The 8,832-nt window shown below is 33.2% G+C and overlaps 1 long non-coding RNA gene across 1 annotated transcript; it reads right to left on the reverse strand.

Moving 5' to 3' along the window:
- Positions 1 to 5,512: 5,512 nt before the first annotated feature.
- On the reverse strand, positions 5,513 to 6,116 carry LOC108355574 (uncharacterized). The gene is made up of 2 exons (XR_001846553.1): positions 5,798 to 6,116; positions 5,513 to 5,727 (listed from the first exon to the last, which is right to left on the reverse strand). It is a non-coding gene; the product is annotated as an uncharacterized LOC108355574 (long non-coding RNA).
- Between the last annotated feature and the right edge of the window lie 2,716 nt (positions 6,117 to 8,832).

Consider the following 8,832-nt stretch of genomic DNA (forward strand, 5'->3'; position numbering starts at 1 on the left):
ATTTAAATTGAATTTGCTCTTGTTACCGTCAAATGACATGCTAAATAGTACAAAGGTACATAATTACTTGCTTCTGACATTATTTTATGTTACTTACCGGAATTCGGACTAGAGTCTATAACAAGGGCTATATCTATCAATATTTTGTGTGAAGGAAACGTGAAATAAGATATACATGCGTTGTTTGAAGAAAAATTTATTCATTTATTAATAAAATATGCTCAAATTGGCGACCTTCTACTCTAATACAAGCTCGGCACCTTTTAAGAAAAGACGCTTTTAGAGATCTTAAACTCAATTGGACTATCTCAGCAGCAGCTCCATTTATTTGTTCCCGCAAATGCTCTTCGTTTTGAATTGTTTTTGAATAAATTTTGTCCTTAAGACAGCCCCAGTAGAAAATTTTTTCCTTTTTCTAAACGGTTATAATGCCACCAGTACATAATTGCGAAAGGAGGGGAGGGGCGGGGGACGCGAACGCGGACCGCCGCGACGCCGGGCACTTTCAAAATTGTGTACTTACAAATCCGTCCATTTAACTTGTTCATGTACTATTTTTTGTCAAATGTAACTGGGTGACTATTTTGCTTTATTACTCAAATTGTTAAGTATAAAAGTTGGTGTTATTGCTCAACGTTTTGTTATTTCACCCCCCCTTTTCTTTCACCAGCCTTTCGAGCATGTGTTTAATATTCACGACGTTAGAACTGCATGAAATTAATAAAAATTGTTTAAAATTAGTATCTAGCCGCCTTAAAGTAAAAAAACAAATGCAAATCCTACCCGCACGAATTTGCCCGCACCACTAGTATACTCTAGCCAATAGCGGCACCCACTTTGGGAAGGCCTGTTGTATTCTATTGGTCTTGTATTCTATGCACTGGTTCAATCAAAAGTGAAACTGACTTCAGTATTTTCCTCCTAACCAGCGTTGTCACTTGAAAATATTTTTAGGTATCAAAACGCCTACAAAATCAGTTTCCAAACTACCAAAATTTTTTCATCATTAAAATGAGATTTCTCGAGTTTGCGGGGTTTTTAGCTACACAAATTAGCAGTAAAAATTAAAACTATCCACAATATTGTTTACGGCATTGGTTAATTTAATTATTCACACCAATCTTTAAGATTAAACAAAATAAATTCGGGCCTTTAAATAAAATAATTAGGTTATTGTAAAATATGTTAATATCTTTGAGATTGATTCAATTCATATCAAACAATTTTTCTTTGTGTGTAAAAAAACAAAACCAGACATTTTATGCATTACAATAAGAAAATTTCCAAATTTGATTCAATTTGCGTGCACTCACCCTTTTCTACCAATACATTCACACTTTGCAAATTGCCTATCACCAATTTTTCTTTCAAGGCGATAGGTAATTTCTCGTTAATTTCAACAGCTTTGCAGAAAATTATCTGCTTAATAAAATATACAAAAAATAAAGAAATCTTATACATGTAAACTTAAATTAAGCGAACAAATTTTAATGTTCAATTTGGTTATATTTTCAAAACATTTTTGCCTACCAAAAGCTTCATCAAACCAACCAATCTATCAACGGAGAATGAAGCTATCAATTTTGGTCCAATTGGACCAAAACGGCAACGCTGATCCTACCCAACAAAAAATCGGTTATCGCTTTTAGTGGTAACGTATTCTAGAAGGCATAGCGTTATAAAGCCTTCGAATTTTTTCGCTTCTTTTAGGCATTGCCGGTAATGCAAAGTAGAATGTCCTCCAATATTTTATTTATTTCGCTTCTTTGTTTCATTTCGGGGAATGCAAAGTAGAATGTCCTATAATATTTATTTTTTAATTCGCTTCTTTGCTTCATTTCGGGGAAGGCAAAGTAGAATGTCCTACAATATTTTATTTGTTTCGCTACTTTGCTTCATTTCAGGGAATGAAAAGTAGAATGTCCTACAATATTTTTTTTTTCGATTCTTTGCTTCATTTCGGAGAATGCAAAGTAGTAGAATGCTGCATCGTAGTCAGCTGAAAAATAGAATGCATATCCAAAAATCCTTTTTCTACCGTTAGTTTCTGTGGAAACTTGTCTCGCATAAAAATCATGTTTTGCTTTGTTCAATTTGCAGTTAAGTTGAAGTCAGTCAATGAAGTGAAGTACAAGAGTGAGGAAGTACAATTTTAAACTTAATTAAATATGCATGTATGTAAATACCGATTTTTAAATAAAATCAAAATACCTAAATACATACATATGTATGTATAAAAACTGATTTATAAAAATTTTAATTAATTTTAGTCTTTTAAGAGATTTTCTGATTTCAATTTAATATAAATAAGCATGTACTTATCTAGGCATTCTACATTAGTTTCTCTGTAAGGCATTCTTTGTTCGCTTCTCTGGATTCTGTTTATCCATGCGTTCTCCCTTCGTTTGAAGGTAATGCTGCGGGTAAGGGCTTACCGCCCATGCACATTAGGTCAAATGATACATTTGGCTGTGCGAAATTCCGATTTCGTAAAGGCAGTTTTACATTATTTTTTGTTGCCATTCTGTAGGGAATACTCCAAAATAACAGAAACTTCACTTAGTTTTTGTAAAATAAAAAACACCGTTATACAGCAATAAACCAAATTACACTTTCAAAACGTTACTGATACGTTGTTTGCGCAACCGGTTTATTTTGTAAATTTCAAGTGCATTGTTTTTGCAAAGTTCGAATAAATAAAGGATAATTTTAAATGGGAAACAAAACTATATCTAAGTGAGAACCTATGTCCCAATTTAAAAAAGTTACTTTTTATCATTTGTTTGCAAATAAACTGACTTATTTGCATAACCTCAAAAATTTTCTGATTTATTTCCATTTATGATTTTATGTAAGCTTTTACAATTGTGTTAACTTTCGGCAAACAAAATGGAATCGGAAATGCATAAACTAAGATATAATGAGTTGAATTTGTTTTACTTAACTTGCCGTTTTCAAGAAAAACGGTTTTTCTATCATGCTATCACAAAAGGCAAGTTGTTTGAAGTTTGGCTGATTGGAAAAAGAAAAGCCTTTTTCGGTTGTCAACCATGTTGAAAAAAAATTTGGCGCTGCTGATATTTGCGAAAGTTCCATGAAACTCTTAGAAAAAAAACGCGTATTTTTTACAATTATTTATCAAATAAATATGAAAATTATGGGAAACAATTTGGAAAGGATGCTAAAATATTTAGATCTAAAAACATAGCGTTTCTTGCTGATGAGGTTCTTTTCGAAATCGAAAAGCCAACTGTGTCGACCATCAGCCGGATTCTAACTTTCGCTATCNACATACAAAAAAGCAGAAAAGTCTGTTTTACGAAAGCCAAGTTTGTTTAACATTTGATTTACTGCCTTTACACTTGTTTTAACGTTTGCCATCTTTTTACATTAAAATAATGCAATATTTTAGCTGCTATTAATTTCGCACAGAAAAAGTAATCATTTGACCTAATGTGCCATGTTAAAATAGTGCCTTCTTGAAGCGAAAGGGTAAGCGATTCCCATCGCCTAGCTCGTTTCCATTTTCGCTTCTGTGGCAATCGTGTTTTTTGCTGGGTAACACCAGCTGATAAGGCTGTATAGATGCACCCTTCTATTACTTTGTTTTTCATCTGCCTTTAAATTGCTTATAAGGTTTAGATTTTTGCACTCTACTTATTAACCGACTTCACAACAACAACAACAAATATATATATATTTTTTGTTATGTATGTTACCGCATAACTTTGGACCCCGTTAACCGATTTCCATAAGGTGTTACATCGCACGTGGTCCCATACTAATTTGGTTTAAATCCGAGCATTGGATGATGCTGAAATTAACGATAATCTTATATTTTTATATATTCTCATATATATAGTCAGTTTTGCTTTTTGCTTAAAAATTACTTGTCATGATTTTTTGCTTCAGCCCTCTTGTTATAAAATTGAAATTTTTACTTTAAATTACTAACCAGTGGCCAATGTGGTTTTATTGTTTGTTTACGAACTCAACTGGCTTTAATACTCTATTTACAGAAAAATCTTGTGGATAATCTAGTACATGCACCAAACAGTTAAAGTTGAAAATCATGTTGCACCTATTCTGCTGACTGTCAATGCATATGCATATGCAGATTTGTATGTGTTGATATCCTTCCTTGCGCATGTTAAATTCATTTTGGTGAGTTCCTCAGCGATTCCTAGTTCGTGGTGTATTCAAACACTCTTCATTTGCTCATCGTCCAAATAGTTGAAACATAGTGCCTTGGAACATAGCGAGAAATATATCTTATGAGTGTATGGAACTTATTTGTAGCGAGTACTTCCTACTTATAACCAGTTCTTCGAAAGATATCCATCGGTGCTGCACTATACCACGAAGCGAAGAGGTGAAAACACAGTAAAGCTCTTCGCATCTGCCTGCGAGTGTCTGTCCTAAAGAAGGCAGAAAATTTTTGTCGACTACATAATAAGTTACCGAAATTTGGATATACTTCTGTATAGTACATGTATACATATGTATGCGAAAAAAAACTATAAAAAACTTTTAATTCAATTTAATCAACTATTCAATTGGCCTAGAATACATTCATATATATATGTACATATACCTATGTATAAATATGTATGTATGGAAATGTGGTTTCAAAAAAACTACTAGGTACACCGTGTGCGTATTTATATGAAAAAAAAACTAAAATTGCAAGTGGTTATGTTTGCATAATGTCCATACAGTTATGAATTCACTAAATTTGGAGAGAAAGAAATGAAATTACTTCATTAAAATTTGTAATGATGAAAATTTTCATTTTTATGGCGATAAGTGCGCCTGCTGCTTTGGTCGTAGTTCGTGAATAAGCGAATGCGAGTTCGACGTGAACGACACACATACGTTAACAGGGCGGCGGGCGTGCGAAGCGTAAACGTATCCGTGGCGTTCTTTGTACCATTGGAGCGTTTTCATTTAGTGTAGAAGCATACTTTTAGACAATGTAGCGTGGTGGCAGAGTGGAAGTGTAAAAGCGTATAGTCAGTCGTATGTGTACGATTTAAAGCGGAAAGTGTAAAGTGTACCGAAGAAAGACAGTGAAGTGAGCGAGGTAGCAAATAAAAAGAAAGAGTGCAGCGACACAGTATTAGCGAAGTCGCAAAAGCTCAAAAGGAAATAAAGAATACCAGTAAAGTGTGAAAGGCAACGAAGTAAAGGCAGTAAGTGAACTGATTTGACTGTGAAAAATTAGTAAGAATAAAATTAAAAGCAAAAGCTAAATTGAAACCATAAAAAATACCAAATTTGTAAATGTTAAAAAATGTACTCCCCCTTGAGTGTGCTACTGCCACAGCTACTATATACATATATATGTACTTAGATATGCATTTACATACATATGTTCATACTCGCATAATTATATTGTGCGTGCAACGAGCCAACTAATCAACCAGCTAACTAATCGAAGACCAAAATTCCTATTTGTAGAATAGCATATTATCTTGTACGGTTTTGCATTTTATTCGGTTCATTTTTCGCGTTTCGAGCTACGCTTTCCCCGAAATAAATCGTGTGTAGAAGATGAAGAATTCCAAATTGTGTCACAAAATGAAGGCAATCAGTTTAACAAAGCAGTTCTATCAACAGCACTCAACACGGCAACCCTCCGGAACGACCACCACGCACTCGACCTCGCCACCCACACTCATTTTCACTTCGTCATCAGGTTTAGGAAAGCTGTGATCGAAAACTCCGCTGCTTGAAAAAATGAGGAAAAAGTAAGATTGAAATGCATAGCTACTGTGGTTAAGAAAAATATACATACATTTGTAGGACTATGTATGTTTTTTTTATATAAGGAGAAAGCATCGAAAGCCTGTACTCCGTAGTGTGGAACTTTAATCCATACGAGTATGGGTGTACGTATGTACATATTTACATTACTTACTTATATTATATAGTAAGTCCTGAAACAATCGGAAATCAATGCTTGAGGCAAAAAAAAGTCTCGTACTACCTTCTTGTTTTTTGCTTTTTGATTTCGTGGCCTCTAACCTTGTGCCGACATCCACAGCTTAGATGCGCTTTCATTAATTTCACTTTGAATGCTTTCACAGGCGGTGTTGTGGAAGCCGACCACAACATTTTCCTATGTCACACCCGGATGTGTATGGTTAGTGCTTGCACGCAGTGTGACCAGATGATCACTGAATGAAGCTAAATTTACTTAAAACAAGTAAAGAATTCTAAGGGCCGTTTTCTAATGTAAGCAGTATAGTTGCCTTTATTGTTCCCCGCTTTAAAAAGTTTTCGTTTTCTTATCTTACCGGTAAAAAACAAATTTGTTATTCTGTAAAGTGAAACTTCACTACATTTCCTAGAATGAAACTTCACTACATTCGTCATAAAATTTCAAAGGTTGGCAATGTAACATAAGCAAAAATAGAGCAAGAGCATCTGTTAGCAAAAACCAAAACCTTAGTTGAAATATCTAATATATCTGACTCATGAGCCAAGACCAAACCAAAATTTAAAGTTGGGTACAAATTTTTAAAGGTTGCGTTGGGTAAGCAACAGTTTATCGATTCGAGAAATTAATGCGCTGATGAGAAAATGAAAATACGTATATCGAGACGATAAAAGGGCCGATAATCTAAAGGTTAGATGAGAAAACGGTCCTAAGTTCTTTAAATCAGGGTTTGAATCAGTGATGCCAGATTATGGGTAGTTTCCTTATTTGAGGGATATTTTGGAACAAAAATTATTAAAAGGGAAAAAGGGACATTTCAAATAAAAAAGGGATTTTCATTTAACACAATTGAACAAATTCAAGAATATTCGACACTCTCTCGTAATTAATCGTTCTGAAGATGTGATGTGGAGTAAAATTAATAAGGACAATTTTGAAATTTTTCTCACGTTAACCAATTCAAGCGCCAAGTAAGAAAGAATCTTTTCAATTTTAACTGGTGTTTAATGTAAAAAGCAGAACAAATTATCTGATGAAATTTTAAATAGTATACAAAGTAAGTGCTTCAACTTTAACCCTGCATTTAGCAAAGCCAGACACACAAAACGCAGTAGCATATTTCTTGTTTTACTTCGTGCTACGTTGCGTTGCACCACGAAACTGGTATTTACTATTTGTAGCCGGAGCAATAGCAGAAAACACTATAATAAGACGCAGCAGAGCAATTAATAAAATAATGTAAAAAAAATATATTTTAAAAACAAGCTTTTATTTAACCTCTACAATCAAAGGAATAAAATGAAGTAGTGTAACAAGATTTTTTAGCAAGAAAATTTTGTCAAAACTGCACTAAAATGAATAAAATAAAATAAGTTAAGGTCTCGTTAAAGTGACTAAAAACCATTTAGTGAAAGGAGTTATTCAAACTCTAATGAAAATTACTAACAATTTGTACTAATTTACTTCGTTTTTAAAAAAGCTTGTCGCGCGAATAGCAAACCGGCATTTAAATATCTGCATACATACATATAAGTGTTGGGCAGTATCGATACCGAAAGTACTCAGAACTCGATTCTCAAAAGGATCGACAGTGCCCGATTTTTAAAAGTATCGATACTGGATATTCCAAAGTACTCAGTACTTACAAAAGAACTCGAAAGTACTCAGAACTTAAAAGAACTCAGTACTCACAAAAGAACTCGAAAGTACTCAGAACTTAAAAGAACTCAGTACTCACAAAAAAACTCGAAAGTACTCAGAACTTAAAAGAGCTCAGTACTCACAAAAGAACTCGAAAGTACTCAGAACTTAAAAGAACTCAGTACTCACACCTTGGAGTACTCAGAACTTAAAAGAATTCAAAAGTACTAAGTACTCACAAGAATTCGAAAGAATGTAAGAGTACTCAGAACTCAAATGGATTCGAAAGAACTAGGAAAGTACTCTGTACCAAGCATTATGACACATTTACTCAGGATCGAATCAAAGGACTTACTCAGTACTAAGTGTCGAATAGATATTATTTACTACTATTTACATTTACTGGTATTCAAGTTATTCTACATGTAAAGTAATGTAAACGGGGTAATTACACATACATACATATGTACTCTCAATAACAATAACTTTTAACCATTCATTTTATTTAATCAGTCATTAATTTATTCAATTTTTTGTTGAGTTTTACATTTACAACGTAACAGGAAACAGAAAAATATTACAGGATTTCAGTTTTGAAATATGGATCTACATATATAGACACATATTCGTAAATTTTTATACATACATTTGTACATCTTTAGCTACACACTAGTTTTAAGAATTTTATGAGAACATTTAAAAAAAAAAATATTATTTGTTTTTGTTATTTTATGGCCTTATAACAATTATATTCAACAATTTTTATTGAGCTTGAGGCCGTTTTTTAATGAAAACATATTGTGGAAAAGCAACAATAATTTAAAAAAATGGTTGAAGTGTAGCTATTTCGGAAATCACCACACTTCCTCATCAGACTTAATTTCAGTAGGATTCGATTCGACGATCCCACTGACTCAGCCAGTTGCCTATGCACCGTGCTAAGTACGCCTTGTAAATTATCGTTTGCTTTTTTCCACTATTTTCATTTTTGTTATGCCAACACAATCAAGCGCAGCTATTCCGCTGCAATTCACTTGATCATGTGGTTCCTGGTTTTGTTGGTTTTTGTTAATATTTCTATTATTAGAATGTTTAACTTTTAGGTGTGCTCGTCCTTAAGTTATTTGTTTTTGTTATTTTATGACCTTATAACAATTATATTCAACAATTTTTATTGTTGTTTTACTTGCAGTAATCACAACCTAGGCCAAAGAAGCTCATCTAAATCAATTATCATATTTGAGTTCTTA

The sequence above is a fragment of the Rhagoletis zephyria genome, unplaced genomic scaffold (genome assembly GCF_001687245.7).
Source record: "Rhagoletis zephyria isolate East Lansing unplaced genomic scaffold, Rhagoletis_zephyria_1.1 Rzeph_scaffold_00164, whole genome shotgun sequence".
NCBI lineage: Eukaryota > Metazoa > Arthropoda > Insecta > Diptera > Tephritidae > Rhagoletis > Rhagoletis zephyria.